Source organism: Canis lupus, chromosome 2, assembly GCF_048164855.1.
Source record: "Canis lupus baileyi chromosome 2, mCanLup2.hap1, whole genome shotgun sequence".
NCBI lineage: Eukaryota > Metazoa > Chordata > Mammalia > Carnivora > Canidae > Canis > Canis lupus.
Window position 1 is genome coordinate 46,770,288 of NC_132839.1, and position 22,839 is coordinate 46,793,126.

Here is a 22,839-nt window from a genome sequence, read left to right on the forward strand (position 1 = left end):
GGTACCTAGGTGACTCAATGGTTGAGTGACTGCCTTTGGCTCAGGTTGTGAACCAGTGGGTTCACCTGGGATTGAATCCTGCATCAACCTCCCTATGGGGAATCTGCTTCTCCCTCTGCCTGTCTCTGCCTCTCTCTCTGTGTCTCTCATGAATAAATAAATAAAATAATAAAAAAAGAAAAAGAATGTTTACTTTGTATTCACTACCTGGCCAACTGTTAAGTATAAGAGGCCTAGCATTTGGCTTATCTTGGCTTTTGACATGCTTTCCTTACTAAGCTTAATCATATCTAGCTTTAAAGTGAAAAATGCCTGACTCTTCTTTTCCCTAGAACACTTAGAAGCCACTGGAGGGTTATTAAATGGCCTAATTTCAATATTGTTGTATTTCAGGCCATTGGGAGGTTTGAGGAGAGGGAGAGAGATGGGGGATAGCTAGGTGGTGGATCAATCAGAACACACACATTTACCATTAAGCTTACAATCTCCTACAGGCATGGTTAGTAGAACCCCAAAACAATTACAATGGTAACATCAAAGATCACTGACCGCAGATCATCATAACAAATAAAATGAAAATGTTTTAAATATTGCAAGAATAACCAAAATGTGACAGTGAGACAAATGTTTTTTGTTGTCGTTGTTTTGTTTTGTTTTTAAGGATTTTATTTATTTATTCATGAGATACATAGAGAGAGAGGCAGAGACACAGGTAGAGGGAGAAGCAGGCTCCATGCTGGGAGCCCAATGTGGGACCAGATCCTGGGAACCCAAGACCACTCCCTGGGCCAAGGGCAGGTGCCAAACTGCTGAGCCACCCAGGGACCCCCACAAATGTTGTTTTAAATGTTGTTGGAAAAATAGTGCCAGTCAACTTGCTTGAAACAGGGCTGCCACAAACCTTCGATTTGTAAAATACTATCAGCAAAGCATAATAAAGCATGTAAAGCATAATATGTATATATATATCGTCAATGCTTTCTGCTCACTTTTGTCTTTAAACCTAAAACTGCTCTTTAAAAAAGTAATCTAATTAAAAAGAAGAAAAGAAACCATTCTCTCTGTGGGCATTTGGCTGCCTCCTCCCCACACCACCATCCTGGTCAGAGCCTCTGTCCTCTCCACCCATGGAATCTCTGTAGTCTGAACGTTGGCAGCTCTCAGGACCCCCAGACTGGCCTCAGCTTACAGTTCCTTGTTTCTCTCTCAGTTAAGGGGATTGAGGACGAGTCACTCATGATGGAGCCCCAGGAGATGGACAAGGAGGCTCTGAGCTAGGTCCAGAAAAATGCCAGGAGAATAAGATGTGGTTTCATGAAATTAAAGGTGAGCCCAAAGAAGGACCCAGCCTCTCCAGAGAGGCCCACTTCTGAAGATGATTTTGTGGACCAGAGACCCTCCTGGGGGCCATCTTGGGGGTACAGGCTGAAGATGGGGGGCCACATGAGGAAGGAGCCTGAGTCACTGTATCACCCTTGGAACAGTGTCACCTACTTTCTGGATCACTTGGATTGAACAGGGTCAGGTCATATTCAGGGTCCACAGAAAATCCATGAAATACTATGAATCTTCAGTTTCAACTGGTTTATCCTGACTTAACAGATTTGGAATCCAGGTCTATTAATACCTTTGGGGAGACCCTTGACTCCCAGGCCCCTGCCTGCCCACAGTGACCTCACCCAAAGGAAAGGAAACCTCAGAGGAGACAGATCCCCCTGGGACATTTGTGGGAAGTGCTAGGCTTTCAGCTACATAAGGAAGCTTTAAAATCAAGAGAAAGAGACTCACTCAGAGATGGGGCCCCTACCACTCTGCCTTGACTTGCTCTGTACACAGAAAGGGACAGAGCCTAGACCTGTTTTGACCCCTAGGTTTGCTGTAGAGCCAGGTGACTCACTCAGAGATGGGGCCCCTACCACTCAGCCTTGACTTGCTCTGTACACAGAAAGGGACAGAGCCTAGACCTGTTTTGACCCCTAGGTTTGCTGTAGAGCCAGGTGAGTCTAGAATGGCCATGTTCCAGACTTCAGTTAATTCTTTCCACCTCCCCCATGCCTTTATAAGTGAGATCACTTTCTATTTCAGGGCAAAGTTAGGGGGTATTGTCTTCTAGAAACTAGCTGGCCTCCTCCTCCTCCAGCCCAAGCAATCTGCTCTGGTTGTCAGGCACCTATTTTACCTTAGAGACAGAGCATTCCCCAGGGTTCTGAGGTGTCAGTTGAGACCCACAGGACACTGGTACTTGGAGGCAGAGCTGTGGAGCCCTACACAGCCATGGAGGGCCTAGTGTCTGCCATCAGATCCACTTTCCAGTTGGTCCTAGAGCACTCGTGGGGGCTCTGCTGGTGATTTCTGGAGACACATTTCAGGTCTCCATGAGTGTCCCTGGGAGATCCTGGTATGTATCATGGTATTAGTTTTGATGGTGAAGAGACAACACATTTTAAGAAGTGTGAAGGCACTAGGCAAAAGGTGTTTTGTCCAAGCTGAAGTCTGTGGAAACTGTAGTGAGAATATGAGACCGATTACATAAGCTGGTGACACTCTAGGTGCCTAGGGTGAAGGCCAGTCTTCCCACATTACAAACTATGTGCTTATTAGCAATAAGTACAAACCACTGCAGGTTGTCACTTCAGAACACTGTTGACTTTCTGAAAAAGTCACAGAAGAGCCAGTCTTCTAAACTTCCTCAAGTGACTGGTGACAGACCCATCTTAAAAGCATCAGAGAAAGATAGAGAACAACTTTGGAAGAAAATAATGGATGATTTGAATGGAAACACTCATTTTCTAGAGAGTCCAGAACTGCTTGCTGAAGAAATTATGAGATGGAAGCAGAGACTCCAAGAAAACGAGCAAGAGAAATAAAGCTGAAGCAGTCAAATGCACAAATGCAGCAGGCCCTGAAAGATAAAGTCAGCCACTTAATACCAGCGAGTGAAAGCCTGCTGAAGGTCATCCCCTGGCCTGATCTTCTTGGAGATCACTTGGGCCATGTCAACTGGGAAGTCAAGAAAAAAAAGAGAAGCAGAAATTGGCAATCACCTAGTTTGTCAGTCAGAGGTTGATCTGAAGGGTATCATTGCTGATGCTGATTCCAATGTTTCCCTTCAAAGTGCTGAAGAGAACAATCAAGAAATAGCCAGACAACTGTGGGAAGAAAAGCAAATGAATGTAGAGCTTACAGGACAAACAGCAAGTCTTCAGACTGAGGAAGCATCTTCACAGCCTGAAAATTCACAGCTTGAAAGTGAGATTCAGCAGCTGAAGCTGAAGTTTCAAATTCTGCCTGAATTATATCAAGAATACATCATTCAACTTCAGAGAAAATTGTTTGAGGAGGAAATGCACTGCTTAGAAATTGAGAAGAAACTTCCTAACACGTGTAGAAACATGAAGTTCCTGCATCAGATTTCTAACTTCCACAAAATGAGTGAAGATATAGGCAGAAAATTGGAGAGAAATACCTCCTACTGTCAAAAGGAGATCCTCTTTCATGAGAAAACAGCTCAAGAAAGCTGGGTGGCAGCTGTGCTGACAGAGAAACCTCAAGGAACTAAGGAAAGAAAATGATCACAACGGGCAGATGCTGGCCAAAGCTGAAGCCAACTTCCAGCCCTTCCCAACTGGCCCTTTCGCTCCTGCTGTTTCACTGGCAGTCCACAGAGGCCCAGAAGTGTCAGGGGACCCCCTGCATCATCAGCACCCCCAGGAAAGAGAAAAGCCAGGCTGCAGGGACCCAGGTATCCAGGGACACCTGCAGGTTTGACTGAACTCACCATAGCCACAACCCCACAACCATGCACAACATCTGCATGTTTTCTATCGTTAAAGTAATTTTGACTTATCTCTTTTTGGTTGAGATACTGATATTTAATTGATGCTAGAATTGCTCTTATTCCAGTAGATATAGCATTATAATTTTCAGAGAGCATTTTTCTAATAATTATTTAATATAATTCTTATAAATGTATTATTTTCACATCATTAAACCATCTAAACTTGGATAAGTATTGTATTTTGATTTACATAAAAGGCCACTATTACTTCAACCATTGAAATTTGGTATGGATACAAACTTTTTTAAAAATAGTTTTTAAATATTTATTTATTTATATTAGAGAGAGATAGCACGGAGGGAGGGGCAGTGAGATAGGGAGGGAGAGGGAATTTCAAGCAGGCTCCCTGTTAAATGCAGAGCTCCAACTTTGGGCCTGATATCATGACCTGAGTGGAATTCAGGAGTCAGATGCTTAACCAACTGCATCATCCAGGTGCTCCGGATATAAACATTTAAAATAATAGAGACCAGGGATGCTTGTGTGGCACAGTTGGTTAAACATCTGCCTTTAGCTTATGTCATGATTCCAGGGTCCTGGTATTGAACCCCAAGTTGTTGGGTTTTCCTGCTCTGCGGGAAGCCTATTTCCTCTTGCCCCTCCTGCTGTAAGCACTGTCTCTCTAATAAATAAAAAAATCTTAAAAAAATAGACCATTTTTGTATGACATGAGCATTTTTGTATACTATTTTGAAAACATGAGCATGTATTACAAGTCTGTAGAAGTAATTTAATATTTACTTGAATGAATTTTGATTACTTTTTAAAAACAATTGGGAAAATACCCTAAACACCAAACTTCACTCAAACTTCATGTTGTGTTTATTAGATTAACTCTAAATGAACAGATTAATCTCTTTTGGAATCTTGTCTGATGCATCAGGCAACTCTCTTTTTGTATGTATATGAGTTATGTACATTTTGTGTATACACAAATTGTGTGAATAAGATTTTTCTTTTTAAAAATGTTTTTAAGATTTTGATTTTGTAATTTCTTTATTATTATATTATCTGTTACTGACATACCACTGAAAGTGTTTTGTATCTGCATTGTGGTGTGTGTGTGTGTGTGTATGTTTACCATTAAATGAAAACTTTTTATTTCAACCATATAGAATTTAGAAATGCCAAATAACAAGCAATATATTAAACAAAGTGTTTGAAAAAATAACAAAATAGTAAGAAATTTGTTGCATTATTTAAGGTCCTCTTCCCATGGATCACTAAGTTTCTCAAAGGCATCTAAAATGGTGAATTCTTCCAGCTTTTCAGTTAACTTGTCCAGATCCATCAAAGGAATCACTGTCTATGCAGTTGTAGCCTTATAAAATGCATTTCTTGAATAACAAACCTCGAAAGTCAGAATTACTCCTTGATCCATTGGCTGCAGAAGGGATGCTGTGTTTGCAGGCAAAGAATAAAACAAAACAAAACAAAAATTAAACTCACTGTTCATCCCCAGCAGAGTTCCTGGGTGACCAGGTGTATTGTCAGTGAGCAGTAATATTTTGAAAGGAATCTTTGTTTCTGAGCAATAGATCTCAACAGTGGGCTTAAAATAGTCAGTAAACCATGTTGTAAACAGATGGGTTGTCATCCAGGCTTTGTTGTTTTATTTATAGACTACAGGCACAGTAAAGTTAGCATAATTTTTAAGAGCCTTAAGGATTTTCAGAATGCTAAATGAGCATTGGCTTCAATTTAAAGTCAGCACCTGCATTAGCCCCTAACAACACAGCTAGCCTGTCCTTTGAAACTTTGAAGTCAAGCACTGACTTCTCCTCTCTAACTATGGAAGTCCTAGATGGAATATTCTTCCAATATAAGGCTGTTTCATCTACACTGAAAATCTGTGGTCCAGTGGAGCCTCCTTAATGAGTTAGCTAGATCTTCTGGATAACTTGCTGCAGCTTCCAAATCAGAACTTGTTGTTTCATCTTGTACTTTGATGTTCTGAGGATGGTACCTTTCTTTCTTTTTTTAAATAAGATTTTATTTATTTATTTCAATGACACAGAGAGAGAGAGAGAGAGAACAAGTGTGGGGTAGGGGAGGAGCAAAGGAGGAGAGGGAGGAGCAGAGCAGGGAGCCCAGTATAGGGCTTGACCCCAGCACCCTGAGATCATGACCCAAGCTGAAAGCAGAGGCTTAACCTACTAAGCCACCCAGGTGCCCCTGTAGATGACTTCTTTCTTTAAACCTCATGAATCAACTCTACTAGCTTCAAACTTTTCTTCTGGAGCTTCTTCCCTCTCTCAGCCTTCATGGAACTGAAGGGAATAAAGAGGGCCTTGCTCTAGATTAGGCTTTGGCTTAAGGGAATGTTGTGGCTGTTTGATCTTCTATCCAGAACATCCAGACTTTCTCCATATCAACCATAAGGCTGTTTCACCTTCTTAGTATTGGCATCTTCACTGGAGGAGCTCTTTGAGTTTCCCAGAACTTTTCTGATGCATTCACAACTTGACCTACTGTCACAAGAGTCTTAGGATGCTATCTTGACTTTCAAAGTGCCTTCCTCACTAAGCTTAGTCATTTCTAGCTTTTCATTTAAGTGAAATAGAGACATAGATTGCTTTATTATGCTTTGCTGCATTCTATGTCTCTCTTTCCTTCCTCAGGCCTCCCTACTTAATGCAAGTTGAAACCAATGCCCCAAAGCATTCAGCTCTACCTCTCTCTCTGTCTCTAAAAATATAGAAATAGAGCCTAAAGATGTGACTGAATTACTGCCATCTCATCATAAACCTTGAAGAGATAAGGAGCTACTTCTTATGTGTGCGCAAAGAAAGCAGACTTTGAGATAGATTCTATTCCTGGTAAATATGCTGTGAAGATTGTTGAAATGATAACAAAGAGTTTATAATATTCCATAGACTTAGTTGATAGAGCAGCTGGTTTGACAGAATTGACTCCAGTGTTGAAAGAAGTTTGACTAGAGGTAAAATGCTATCAAACAGCATCCCATACTATAGAGAAATCTTTAAGATTCATGAAAAGCATCAAACAGTACAGCCAACTTCACTGTCATTTCAGTTTAAGAAATTGTCACAGCTGCCCCAACCTTCAGCCACCAGCACTTTGAAGAGTCAACAGTCATCAATATTGAGGGAAACCCCTCCAACAGCCCAAGGATTATGATTTGCTGAAAGTTCAGTTGATGGTCAGCATTTTTTCTACAATAAATTTAAAATAAAATATGTACAGTTTTTTAGACATAATGCTACTGTACCCTTAATAACTACAGAGGAATGTAAAATATCTTTTATATGAACTGGGAAAGCAAAAAAAAATCATTTGAGTCAGTTTATTGTAATATTTGCTTTATTGTGGTGGTCTGAAACCAATCCTGCAATATCTCCCAGTTATGCATGTATGTAAAAAGCCTTCCAATTCGGTTTTTAGTAATTGCTTTATGCATTTTTAAAATAAGATTGGATGAGAAAAGCATTACAAATGCCCATATATCAGTAATGTCTTTTATATTTACCTCCAACCAGTACTCTTTATTTCTTCATATGGTGTTGAGATACTGTTTAATAACTTTTCAATTTCTGCCTACAAAAATCACTGTATCATTTCTTGTGGAGTGGATATACTCTAGGAATTATCTTCTTCAGTTTATTTTGGAGTGTCTTAATTTCTTCTTCATTTTTCAAGGATAACTTTGCTGGATATAGAATTCTTCATGGACATTTTTTTTATTTCAGCACTTTTAATATGCCATTCTGTTGCTTTCTTGCCTTCCTATTCCCTATGAAATATCAACTGTTATCTTACTGAAATCCCTTGCAGAAGATTCTTGTTTTTCTCATTACTTCAGGATATTTTCTTTGTCTCTGCTTTTAAAAATTTGACTAATATATTTCTATGTGCAGATCTTTTTGTGTTTATTCCACTTAGAATTCATTGGGTTTCTTGGATGGAAGAATTTTTCTTCAAATTTTGGAAGTTTAGCACCATTATAACTTCAGATATTCTTTCTACCTCTTTCTCCCTTCTTCTCCCATTTTCAAATGTTGGCATGCTTAGTGGTGTCCTATAAATCCCTGAGGCTTGTAATTTTTTTAGTTTTTTTTTTCATATTATTCCTCAGAGTATAATCTTAATTGACCTATCTTTATGTTTGCTAATTCTTTGTTATGTCATTCTAATTCCTTGAGGAACCTCTCTAGTGAATATTTTATATTATTGTACTTTCTCACTACAGAATTTCTTTTTTTCAAAAGATCTATTTTTTTTTATTTGAAGGGGGATAAAGAGGATCCTGAAACAGACTCCATGCTGAGTGTGGAACCCAACATGGGGCTTGATCCCAGAACCCCAACATCATGATCTGAGCAGAAATCAAGAGTTCCCACTTAACCAACTGAGCTACCTAGGTGCCCTACCACTACAGGATTTCTATTTGGTTCTTTTTTATATTTCCTATCTCTTCATTGATATGTTTATTTGATGACACATAGTTCTCATTCTCTCCCTGATTTCTTTGTATATGTTTTCCTTTAGCTTGTTGAATTTATTTATGATAGCTTATTTAAAATTTAGTAAGTCCAACATTTGAATTTCCTTAGGGTCAGTCTATTGAATTTTCCCCCCATTTGTGTATATAAGTTATACTTCCTGGTTTCTAAGTTTACCTTTGTAAATTTTTTTATTGGCAAGTGAACATTTAAAAGAATTACATGTGTCATTTCTAGAAACCAGAGTCCCTCTCCTATCAGTGTTGTTGTTATTTGTTTTATTGTTGTTTTTTAGTGATTTTTCCATGTCTATTTCATTACAATTTGTATTCTTTATCATGTGTGGTAACTGACATCTGCTCACTTAGCTTAGTGGTAAGCTAATGATTAGACAGAGATTTCCTCCCATGCTTTAAACCAGTAAGTCTCCCAGTCATTGGTGAAAGGTTTTGTTGGACACGTCTTCAATGATCTGACTGGCAATCAACCACTCTGCCTAAACCTTTACTTTCTGATTGTGCAGAGCTGGGAAGACCCTAAGCTTTTACCTCTGACTAGCATCACTCCCTCAGACAACTGTGACATTAAACAATTGCTACTGGTTCTTTTCACCAAATACTCTGTAGGTTAGTGCTGTTCACAGAAAGTGGCTTCCAAGTGAAGCAGACAAGCACTGAAAGTGGATGGATACTTCAGCAAGCTACAAATAGTTCTCTAGGCCTTTTAGGGACTTCCAAACTATTTTAAGTTCCTCCATTGCCTACTGGGCTTCTTGATTTCACAGCTATTACAGTTGTGAGACTATTGCTTTTCAAAGCTACATTGTTGCTGGAAAGAGAGTGATGGGATAAGACTTGCTGTATTTATTAAAATTCAGTTGTTTTTCTTGAATAAACATTTCTCAAATTCAACAATTCAATAATTGTTGCAAGCCTTTAATTAATTTCTACAGCTCATATTGCTTGTAAAGGGAAATGAATTTTCAGAAGTCTTTACTCAGCCATTTGGAAATCAAACTCTTGCACTTCACTTTTGATGACCATACCACAAATAAATTCCATTTGTATATCATGATAGCTTTTACAAAGGGCCCTCACGTATCACCTCTTAGCGTCCTTTAAAATTTTGATTTATGAAACATTTTTTAAAGATTTTATTTATTCATGAGAGACACAGAGAGAGAGGCAGAGACACAGGCAGAGGGAGAAGCAGGCTTCCTGTGGAGAGCCTGATGTGGGACTCGATCCCAGACCCCAGGATCATGCCCTGAGCCTAAGGTAGATGCTCAACTACTGAACCATCCAGGTGTCCCTGATTTATGAAACATTTTAAACAAGAAAGTAGAGAAAATAATATGTTGGCTATCCTTGCACCCACTTCCCAGATTTAACAGATGTAATATTTTTCTATATTTGCTTCAGATTCATTATTTCTAAAGGAAAGAAATATATTTATTGTCATATGTTAATGTGAGTCATATTTGCATATTTTTATATATGAATGCATAAACAAAACATGTATGTGCATTTATCTATAGCTACATAATAGTTTTGTGTCCTCTTTAAATGATATTTTACTTTTATATATTTCTTTTTAAAACTAGTTAACTAGTTTCCTTCTGTTTTTGCATTATCATTTTGACATTTACCTATGCTGATATGTGTAAATCTACAGTTTAACAGAATGCATATTTCATTGGATAATCAACTACAATCTGTGTATTTAGTTCTATGCTGATGACAGTTTGGCATATTGGCTATGAATGTGGGCTCAAAGGCCATAATTCCTGGACTCTAATCCATATTGGGTTACTTCTATTTCCTCTGTTATTTGGGGGAAATTGTTTAACTGCTGTGCCTTGGTTTACTTATATGAATATAACAATAGTACATATCACACAGTCATTTTGAAGATTAAATTATGTAATACAAATGAAAATCTTGAAACTGTTCTTGGGAAATAATAAGTCCTTGACAAGAATTAGCTTTTATTACAAACAATGCTATTCTGTAGGCAACACCCTCATGTGTATCTCATAACATTCCTGCATTTTAGCATCTGAAATGTCTAGCTCAAATGGATGGGACCAAGGTGCATTTCTATAAAGATTACCCACATTTTAATCATATATTGGTGTAATCAGACAACTAGCCTGGGAAAAGATAGTTACTCATTAAAAAATCAGCGTTCAGAATATTCATTTTTTAAAACTCTCTGAGCTGTTAAGAAAACATATATCCATTTTAAAAATGGGAAAATAAGTGTAAGCAGAAAATTCAATGAAAAGGAAATCTCTAGGACCAGTAGAGTCAAAGAGTCTAATTGAACGACTGCTAGTTAGAAAACTTGTAAGTTAGTGATCCAATGTAGCTTTAATGCACATCTCCCCAAATCCACCCCTAGGCTTTCTCCACTAAATTTTTTCCTTCTAATTAATCATGCAATTATTAAGTTTCTGCTTCTCTAAATGATGTGTAAAAGAAGTATATTCTCCCTGCTTTTGGTGTGTCCTTTTATTTAAGCAAAAACATTTTTTTTTTCTAGGAAGATTTTCTCTGAGCTGAAATTAGCTGGAGCAACTTATAACACATGGTGTGTTATCCATGGATGTGTGCATGTGTTTAAAAAATCTGTGTAGTTGTTTCTACAAATGTATGAATGTAACAGGTGTCCAGGCACACATGTGGCTTTCAGAGCTACTGCTGGTAAAAGAGTTGATGTAAGTGATCTCCTTTCAGAATAGCAACATGGCTAACACAGCTATTTATTTCAATTCACATTTACTGAAATGAAACAGAAATTTGGCAACTTGACTTGGAGTAACCAGAAGTTGGTATGCTCTTGGGCTTCTGAAATATAGGTGGGAAAAACATTTCCTATCTAATCTTGACATTCTGTGCTTCAAAAGATTTTTATTTTAACCCTGGTCTTAATTGCCCTTCAGTATAAAAATTAATTGTGTTTTCCACTAAAAGGCCAGTACAGCTTAAGGTTGCTCTAGGGTCTTGGCAGCCAATGCATCTTCTGTAAATGGCTTGATTGCCGTCTGCGGAGAGAAGTGCTGGGAAAGATGTGCTTGACCGAGGCTATACATTACAGTCCAATTAGTGTGAAGATCACTACATGAGTCTTTAACTTTATCTAGTCACTGTCGGAATCTCTAATAGAGACCACAGAGAGAGTGGAGACGAATTTAGAATCCACTCTCTCTGCCAGGTTCCCTTTTAGGGGAATGCCTTTGGCTATATCCAAAGGAGGCACTTCTCTCGATTTTTCTTTCCCCCAAATGTCTCTATTTCCCCTACCATCCAAATTAAGAGCTAAAAACAAAAACCAGGGGCAGCCCGGGTGGCTCAGCGGTTTAGCGCCGCCTTCAGCCCAGGGCCTAATCCTGGAGACCTGGGATCAAGTCCCACGTTGGGCTCCCTGCATGGAGCCTGCTTCTCCCTCTGCCTGTGTCTCTGTCTCTGTCTCTCTCTCTCTGTCTCTCATGAATAGATAAATAAAATCTTTAAAAAAACAAAAACCAGAACCTTCAATGTACATGTTCATATGGACAGTACCAAGTATAACAGTGGTTCCTAGCAAAGGGTTTGGGATCATGGACCTTGGTTGGTATTTCAGGCAATTTGTGATGTGTTATTAAAGTTCCACAAGCCTCAGATCCATCAGTTAATAATAGGGATGGTAATTGCATCACCTTCAAAGAATTATTAAAGTCATTAAATAGCATCTTGAAGAATCCTAACTGGCATGTAACAAGGAATTTGAGTATTATTACATTATTATTGAGTATTAAAGGAAAATAATGGGCTCCAAAGTCAGGATACCCAAGCTAACTCATCATAATCATTCATTGTGTGGTCTTATAAAGTCAGCTTTCTCTTTGCTAACCTCATTCTCCTCTTGTTATTGGGCATTTTCTAGGCCCACTTGAGTTCAACTCTTACTTTGTGATAAATGTTTTAATAGGAGTTCTCTGACCTCCATTATGGCAGGACTGACTCCACCCAACCCATTCCTTATGAAAGTTACTTGTTAATACCTCCTTCTATCAGTGATTCCCCTTATCTCCCCTTACTAAAGATTTATATTCCACCTGGACAGCCATTGGAGATTGACACATCTGCCTCTTATTCCTGGTCTCTCCATGACCCTGTCTCATAGATCCTCTCTACCATTTTTCATCTCCTATCAGATTAATACATGCTTCTACTGAGAATAGAGTGAGTATGTATGCTACATCATATGGAAGGACTTAATAATTCCCTTTCTCAATTGCTTCTCTTTTGAGAACAGAACCTTCCTTTCTCTGGCACCTCCCAAATCAAAGGAAGAGCTAAAGATTTGAACCAGACTCCAAGTGAGTTGCAGGATTCTAGTTCTCCCTACGCACCTATGTTTCTGGGCTGAGGAGAATTCTTAGTGCACCAGCATATTTCTGCTCAATGGCAAATTTGGAAGAGTATCTTTCTTGAAAATTATGCTGACCAAAAATCAGTTGTGTTAACTTGAAATCTGTGTTTTTCAGGTTTATCATTACTGCAAACACATACTTTAATGAATGTATAAATGAAGTATGAATATGATTTGTTGCTACTATAAAAGCTAAGTTGATAGTTTTGGAGAAAAAGAAGAAGGACTATTATTGTTTAGTCATTTCAGGCTGTGCTGGCAAAAGCATCACAGACCAGAAGGCTTAAACAATATTTATTTTTCACAGTTCTGGAGGCTCAGAAGTCCAAGGTCAAGGTGCTCACCAATTCAGCTCCAGATGAGAGACCTCTTCCTGGTTTGTGGATGGCTTTCTTCTCATAGTGACCATGCATGGCCAGGAGAGACAGCTCTCCTGGCCTCTTTCTTAATCCTTTCCTCCTCTTATAAGAACACTAATCTCATCATTATGTTTGGACTCTTATGATTCCATCTAAACCTAATCATCTCCCAAAGGCCCTCACCTCCACAAACCATCCCATTAGGGGTTCAACATATGTATAGCAAGAGGCACAAACACAAATATGCAGTTTATAGTAATTATCAAAAGTATTTCTTGGGAACTCTGTATAGGTGATGAAACTATTGGTAAATAATAGTAAACACAAAGAAAGACTCTGTCCTTATGCTCGGCAAGCTTTGTATGTTATTGCACCATTTAAAAAAATATGAAACTGACAATTATTGATAATATATTTTAGATGTGGCTTATGTCCTTCATTCATTGGGTAGTTTCCATGATTTAAGACAAAATACAGTGTTTTAAATAGATATGTATATTTTATGATTATTTTTTAATTACTCAAAAACAATATTAACCCTATAATCAGAAAAGAGTCTTCTACAAAGTTGAGAAATCAGAAGTCCTGGAACATTCTAGAGTATGGACTTAGGCTCCTAGCAGGATTTAGGCTCCTGTCCCCTGTCCTCTGCTCTCTCACTGAGCCAAGAGTTCACGTCAGAGGACAGAAGGAGAAGGCTAATACCTGGTGGAAGCAGGTGAAGATATGAAACCAAAGAAAGGAGGCAAAGAAGGAGGTGGAGTGGAATACTGGGAGGGGATAGGAGAAATACAAATAAGAGAACAAGAGAAGATTTTTTTGGTAGGGGGAGTCACTATTAATTAAATATGTGTGTGTTTATAAACTTACAAAAAATTATGAAACATTTAATGGGAATTTGTGGGGAGAAGAGCAAAGGGAAAGAATCTTCAAGCTGACTCTGGGCTGAGAGCCTCGAGTCCAATGAGGGGCTCTATTTCACTACCCATGAGATCATGACCTGAGTAAAAACCAAGAGTCCACAGCTTAACTGACTCAGCCACCAAGGCACCCCAAGGATATTTTTCTTGATTGTAAGAAGAGAGTCCACCTTTAATCCATGTGTCTCTGAAAGCCCACTATCACAGGCAGGCAATAAGCAGTAGACCTTATGTTAATTGTTCAATCAAGGAATAAAGTTTCACAAATTGTAAAAAAAAAAAAAAAAATTGACAGTGAAGGATTAGGGTTATCCTTGGTCTTGGCTCTCAGTAACATCCTTGAAAATATTTCAGGGGTCCTCTTTAGGATCTTCACAGGATCACTTCCTACTTCAAATACTAGCTCTCTTGGTAAATAAAGACTATTTCCCATATACTCCCACTACCTTTTATTTTTAGTGCTATAGGAGTATAAAAGAATGGAACATAGTAAGGTTCAAGATATTTTATATTCTCTAATATACCATGAAATTGATAAATTAAGTATACTTATGATGATAAAATAACAAAGCAACTCCACACTGTCTACAGTGAAAAATTACAAATATAATTTAGGGGCCATACAGATGAGAGATGTTGTATATAAATTGCTTGCCATACAAAAGGTGCTCAATAATGTTAAATATCATTATTGCCAGGGTTCTGCAAGCTTCACTCTCTTGGGAGACTTATATGTATATTTCTTATATTATTTATATGGGAAAACACTTTCCCAGGTCCAAGTGGCCAATTTATAAATGAGTTTCTGGGATACACATTCACATACAGTACATGCACTAATGGATATGTAAACTCAGCCTACAGATGGTAGGAGGAAAAAAGCAATGCCAGGATCTCATTATTGACCTCATCCTTTGACTTCAGCATGTTCCCAAGGTGGCCCAAATTTGAATGTTGGTAGAAATGTTGCAACTCTAAGTCAGCCAAAAAAGAACAGTTCTTTCAAATCATTTTATTTAAAGGATCTGGGGGTTAAGAGGACAAATGAGAAAGATGAACAGAAAATAATAATAAAAAATTATCCGAAAATACTTATATTTGGAAATAGAAACATTTAACCAGACAAATACCTAAAGATAAAAGCACAATAATATTTATTCTATGTTTTAATAGCAAAATGAATCTAAATCCACAGCTCTGGGGAAAGGAGGCTAGTAAGCTTGATCATGGTGCATGTGTAAAATCCAATGCTCAGCAGCTGATAAAAGCAATGATGGGACATTGTTATATCCTGCTTTTTTTTGTAATTATAGTGTGTCCATGCTATATTATAAGCCCTGTGCATATGTGTGTATGTGTGTGTATTTAGAAAGTCATACACAAAATGTTCACAGCCATTACTTCTAGATATTTAGTAACTCCCCAAAGAAGTTATTTTTTTCTGATTCCTTGTTTTCCATATCGATTCTACAATTTATAATTACCAAAGAAGATACATGGTCACACTTTATGTTGCACTGGTGTATGTTTTCTTTCTCCTGTAGTACTTAGAAACATTCCTCTAAGGAAAGACTCACTAGAAAATGAGCCAAGACGTTGTTGCACAACTGTGATCTCCAGGGCCCTGGCAGAAGAGAGTTTCCTTCTCCCACATCACTGCCAGCAAATCAAACTCTCTACAGAAGGCAATAGATTAAATGAAAGCATTGTTTTTTCCCAAATTGCAACAACTGCCTTATAAAGGAAAAGATGAGTTTCAGATGGATTTTTAATTTTTTTTTCCAGATCATTTCCAGGCTTTCTTATGAATTTCTTGCACCTAAAGGCCCTGGCCCAATTACAAGTTTCCTGCCTTCCCAGTGCTGCTAGAACCTGGCGGGATCTCAGCAGTCAAGATTGGCTTCCCGGAGAACTCTGGTCCTTGCCCGAAGACCACCGGACACCACTCTGAGCTGCCCAGAAACGCTGGGAATGTAAATGGGAGCCTGACCCAGGACAGGTGCTCTGCTTCACGGGGCTCTGCATCTTCTCACTAGTCTCCAGAATAGTTTGTGGAAAGTCCCCTTGCCCTCTGCCCCTGCTCCGGTATGCCATCTGCCCTCAGCTCAGACTTGGTGGCCCCAACCAAATTTAGATGCATTAATACCACGTGCTGTTAATGGATGGTGCCAAAAGGGCACATGGCTCATATCTCCCTCTGCCCTGCTTTGTTACCCCTGACAAGCACTCGAGGCTGGGAAGAGAGTTGTGTCGTTTCCACTCAGATCCAGCCCAGCAACCAAGCACATTCTTATGGGGACATCAATCTTGGATGCCAAAGCCTGGAGATTTGCATTGCAGATAGCCGACCGTGGTGACACTTCACCACTGGGAGCAGAAACTGAGGCATCCTCCTTGGTTAGAGCTATGGGTGGAGAAATCCACTTTGTAGTCAAATTGAGTGCAGCAAAAGAGAAGAATAGGACAGGAAGAAATTGGACCGGTCTCATTCTGAATGACACAAAGAATATTGATTTTTTTTAAAAATATTAGGGTCACAGTTCTTTTCAAACCACCAGCTAACTATTTCCTCCAGTACAGAGATCAGTCCTGTGGATCCCATTTCCAACCTAACTCTCACTTGATACCTGGCTTATGCACGGTCTCTTCCTGACTCATAGCTTCTCTGTCATGTTATTCCTTTTCTTTTCTGTTCTTATGTGCCATTCAGGTCCCTTACTCTGTTAATTCTCTGGCATTTTTAATTTTGACAAGGACACATCTACAGAATAGGAATAAACATAGAAAACTGGCAATTTTTTTTGTTTTGAAAATGAGGTTTTTTTAACATAAAAAGGGCTTTGCACTTTATTCATCTTAATGATTATTTTATTATTATTTTATTAGGATGGTTACTCTTCTTGGGGCGCCTGGGTGGCACAGTCAATTAAGCATCTGTTGGTTTTGGGGATTGAGCTCTGCATTGGGCTCTGGGCTCAGCTTGGTGTTTTCTGGATATTCTTTCCCCTCCTTCTCCCTCTGCTCCTTCCCTCCTCTCTCTCTCTAAAAATAAGTAAATAAATAAAATCTTAAAAAAAAAAAAACAGGAAAGTATAGTTAGTCTTCTGAAAGGCAGAGTTAAAATGCAAGCATATAGTTTTGTCATCAGAAAGTTCTGGATACTTATCTTAATTCTATGATTCTGTAATTTTATAACTTCGGACCTGTTACTTGACTTCTACCACAGGAATACGTATATTTATGTGTATATATATTAAATATTTTATTTATTTATTCACAAAAGAAACAGAGACATAGGCAGAGACACAGGCAGAGGGAAGAGCAGGCTCCCTCTGGGGAGTCTGATGTGGTACTCAATCCCAGGACCCCAGGATCACGACCTGAACTGAAGGCAGATGTTCAGCCATTGAGCCAGCTAGGCACCCCAGGACTACCCATATATAAAATGGGATAATAGCACTTACCTTCTAAGGTTGTAAGAATTAAATGGGGCAGATAGTGGACATAAAAAGCTTAGTCCAGTGACTTGTAAATAGCAAGGACTAATTAAGAATTGGATGTTGCTATTTAATTATACACTGACCTGCTAGATAGACTCATGGTTGTGGAGTTGGGGTAAAATGGGCCTGGTTTGGATTCCAGACCTGCCACTAACTTGCTGTTGCTCTCTGATCAATGTATCTATAAATCTTTAGAGGCTTCCCGTCTGTAAAATATAGGTATTTAAATTATACTTAATATGGTTGTTTGAAAACTAAATGAGATGATATGGGGCTGGAACCTATAACACTTCTTATTCATTCATTTCAAACTGTATAAACAGTTCCATAATTTGAGGGTTCAGTAGCAGTGGACCCTTTTTTTCTACTAGAGCTTTTGTCCTGTCGTAATGATTCTCAAACTATGGTCCAAGAAGTTATCAGAGTTCCCCACATCCTTTTGGGGATCTGTGAGGTCAGTACTATTTTCATAAAAAAATACTAAAATAGGATTTACCTTTTTCACTCTGATATTCTCACAACTATACAGTGGAGTTCCCAGGAGTGACATGAAATGAGATGGTATCATTACTCTGATGTACCATGTGATGAGTATTGTCATTTAAAAATAAATTTCATAAATAAATATTTTATTTTCTTTATTTTTTAATAGTTCTTTGGCCTTTATTTTTTCAAGGGAATCTGCTTATTTTTTTTTATTTTTTTTACATTTTTTTAAATTTAAATTCAATTTACCAATATATAGTATAATACCCAGTACTCATTGCATCAAGTGCCCTCCTCAGTGCCCATCACCCAGTTACCCTATCCTCCTGTTTCAAATGTTTTTTCCTATATTAGGAAGTGTAATATAGGAGAAATATTGATAGATATAATCTATATAAACAAAACATCTTTGGGGATCCTCAGTAATTTTTAAGGATATAAAATGGTCCTGAAACAAAAGTCTTTGAAAATCCCTGTCCTATTAAATTACAATTTGTTTCTTTATACACCAGTAGACCTGGAGATCCTTAAAGGCAAGTGCTATGTTGAACTTTGAGTTTCTACTTCCCGGCTCCGTAAGTGTGCTCAGTAAATGTTCACTAGCTCTGTGATAATGAAACAAATGAACTGTTATTTAAGTTGGTGTTACATCTCCCCCATCTAGAATAAAAGCTGACTAATTTGCACATTTCTTGTGTACTTTGTTTTCCTCTCCCTATGGCATTCAGTCATTCCCTAGATGAATCAAATGTCTCTAGACTTGTGTTAAATCGTGTTATTATCACAGGGTACCCGCTCTGCTTTCGCAGGTGAGGGTGGACCCCAGGCAGAGCCTGAATGCCCAGCAGTCCCACAGAGCTCGGTGATCCTGGATTCTTATTCACTAGTAGCCACAACCCTGCCACTTCTGGACCCCACAGCATCACAGAACAGTCAGCTTTGCCTCCTCAGGATCAATGGTAGCTGCCACTTCCTCATGATATCCCAAAAATGCTCCTAGAAAAATGAAGGCTCATTCTCCACCCCTTCAGCATTTTTCCTGACATTTTTTATTTTCCTAACTCCCTTCATATATAGCTACAAATACCCTTTGGTGCTTCTGGATCTCTGCCCACTTTATCTCTTCCTCCTGATACTCCCCGTCCTTTGACTCCACCTATCAAATCCACCTGTTCTTCAAGGTCACAGTTCACTGTCACATTTCTGTGGAACTGGTCAGAACCAATCACCCTTCTTCAGGGTTCCACAATAACCAACACAATCTATCTGATAAAAATCAACTGTAGTGGGCATGTCTATCTTTTGCCATATCTTGTAAGCTCCTTAAAGGAAGGAATTATTTCCTACTCATTGTTATCAAACACTGAACATGGCCTTTAATAGATTACAAGAAGAGCTTGAATCTCTTTCATCTGATGCTTGATTGCACACCATAGGTGTTTTCCCATATTGTTAGATTGTTGCCTTTGAAGATTACAGGGAAGGAAAAATTTTTATTAAACATATGCTGTATAAAAGCAAATTAGGTACTATGAAACATTTCCAAAAGGCGGCCAGAGACAGTTTTTATCCACAGGGGCTGTATATGTGTTTGACAATGAGCATTTCACAGTTGCCTGTGGTGGCCTGGAAGTTCAGAGTATAAACATGCATTGGTGCCTGCCGAGTGCAAAGATCTGTGCTAGGTGCAGCAGTCACAAAGCTCTAGACCATCTGCACATCCAGATACCACGGTTCAGTTAGAGCCAGTAGTAAACCACCTCATTAGAATTACTGACTCATGAGAAAGAGGCTGATGGAGAAGGCAAAGGTTTTCAGAGCCAATGCTGGACCATGGAGGATCTTGTACACGGAATGAGAGTTTGTCTTTATTTAAAGCTCTATAAAATAATTCGACATAACCTGGTGGAAACTTCATGACTCACAAGGGATTGAATTATAGGCTCACAAGCTATGGGTCATCACTATTTCCCCCAAACCACAAGACTGATCTGAAGAAAATCAGCCAGAGCAAGACACTCAGGTTCAAATCTACTTGGGCAAACTGCATTTGAGTATCTCATCCCCTCCCCTGAAAATTTTCCAAATTAATAGTACAATTTAATATTGCTGTTTTTCTGGAGCACATCATGAGCCCTCAAGACTGCAAAATGAGGCAGGAAATACCCCACAGGCAGGCCCGTCTGGCACAATTTCCAGACTTTGCAAGAGAATCTCAAACACTTTTATTTCTCAGGGAAATAGAATATTTCTCCCTCAGCTCAAAGTTAGTTCTTTATCTTCAAGTAACTATAAACAAACACAGTTTTGGCAATCACTACTGGGAAAGATAATGCTGATGCAGTTATCGAAAATTCCACTTTTACTCAGACTCTTTTTTTTTCCCCCAGGATTTCACAGCTGTTTCTTGTTCCCTTGCATTTTTCAGCTGCACTGCATTTTGTTCAGCTTTAAATGGGCAAAGTGGAGACTCTGCTTTCTTTGGAACATGACTTTCTGTCTCTGAACTAGAAGCTCTGTTTTAAGCATTAAGACTTTTGGTTCCCAATTTACCAGTTGCTCTCCATTTAAAGCAGCAACAATGTCCCCAGGGCAGTTGAATAAATGAGGTTATACTCTCTACAATTAATGAAACACATTAATATCTTTACACTTTCCTGCACTTCTTTTCCCAAATTTTTAAATAAGGTTTCCAGGCATCTCTGCTTTATGCTGCAAAGCCAAAAGAATGAGATTGAATATAAAGGACATAAATGAGCAGTGGTTTATACTAAAGCGGGGGGAGAAAAACCATTTTATAGCATTTTTAGTCCTGTATGCCCTTTCTTGATGAATTGTGTTGACCCAAGACTAAATTGGCTTAGTAGACTTTTCTTAAAGACATAACATACTAATGTGCTTTTATATTAAACATTTAATTTAATTTATTTGATGTTATATCTGGACTTATTGTGGGCAATATTTCCCTTTTTCTCAGTAAGAGTAGATTGCAATCTTGGTAGCATGAGGAAGCAACAGCAACAAAATAGCCTAGTGCAATCAATGATTACATTGTAATACCACTGCAAACATATGTGCAATTTAAATTACATACATGTATTAACATTGGGAAATGCATCTAAGTGTTAAGCCCATCATAGTGTTATTAATGGATAAGCCGATTACTGATAGTTACCAATCCAGTTACGACGCTTGCATATTTTTAAATGTTTTCCAGTGAAAGCTTATTTTACTTTCAAACTCAGAAAGTAATATATATTGATTTAAAAGTTCAAAAAAGTTCAAAATAAAAAGATATAATTTAAAATTATTTATGTAAAAATTCCCTTGATCCAAAAACTCATAGTGGGCAATTTGAGACATGGATAGCCATAAAATTCATCTTTCAATTATTTTGAATATCAGAGGAGTTTATTTCACACAGTCATCGAATATTTATTGCGTACCTACTATGTGCTGAACCTTGTCCTAGAAGAATGGTCATCATTTGGAGTACCTGGTTCAACACACACACGTGCAGGTGCGTGCACACACATGTACACATACACACAGAAAATATAATTTGTGCCTTCAGCAGATTTACCTTTCTAATTACATTTTTCTTAAGCTAATACTAAAATTAGTAGCACTCTCTAAGCACAAAGCTAGTAATGATGGGGAAAGTGGCTTTGGAGTATAAGTAAGCTCAGGGCATTAGCAGTTCAAGTTCTTTAGATTCTTTCTTTTCTACCCAAAAAGCAAACTGGAGCAAACTCTGTCTTGCAGAAAGAGTTGCAATGATTTACTACCTCGCTAATTCGTCATGTGTTGTGATGTAATCATCCGACCCTTGGCTGTGAGAGATGATGTCTTTCAAATAGAAGTCAAGGGCAGCCCCGGTGGCACAGAGGTTTAGCGCCGCCTGCAGCCCAGGGCGTGATCCTGGAGACCCGGGATTGAGTCCCAGGTAGGCTCTCTGTGGTGCCTGCTTCTCCCTCTGCCTGTGTCTCTGCCTCTCTCTGTCTCTATGAATAAATAAAATAAAATCTTAAAAAAAAAAAAAAGAAGAAGAAGTCAAGAGGATCATTACGGCACCCAGGCTATGTTGAACCAGTGCAGGATGGTTGGCAATTATAATAATCTTGGTGGTGCTCCAAGCTAGGAAACCATATGCTACCTCTCTTGAAAAGTTTCTGGAAATTTCAGCTACAGAAGTGGCTTTTTTGTACCATCCACATCCGTTTGTAGTGCTTTAGACAGCTGCTAGCCCATTGCCATGTCACACTCCAGATACAATTAATTTCAACAATGAGAATGCTAATGTCATTGCAACCATTATTTGGGAGTTAGAGTTCAAACAGGCTAGTTTCAATGGGAGCAACAACTTTCAAATTATTAATAGTGCTGACTGTAATGGTTGTACTGTGATGGAAGCTGAACTAGTTTGTAAATAGCTTTACCAGTAGTTATCTTGAATTAGGTTTAATGTGGCATAAGTGAGCATGACTGATAACATTTTCCTTTGGTCCAGTACTCTAAAACTTTGAAAGACTATCATCTGTTGGTGAGAGTAGGTGCCACTTTCATTGTATATCCAACCAAGCTGGGGTTCAGAGTTTAGGTAATAGCTTGTTCAAGTCACGTGGTAAGTGAAAGAGTCTAACTTTCCTCCCATTACATTAATTCTTATTAAGTTTCACTTTCCAAGAAGGCTTGGAACAAGTCTTTTCCACTCTAACAGCACCTAAACTTTTTTAGGACTTAAGAGGTACTAGGTAGAAATTTTGAAGTAATGAATAGAAAGTTGAGTTGTAAACTCATGTTTCCCCCACTAAACTAAGATTTCTCAAACTGCCACACATTCTGCAGATCCATGTT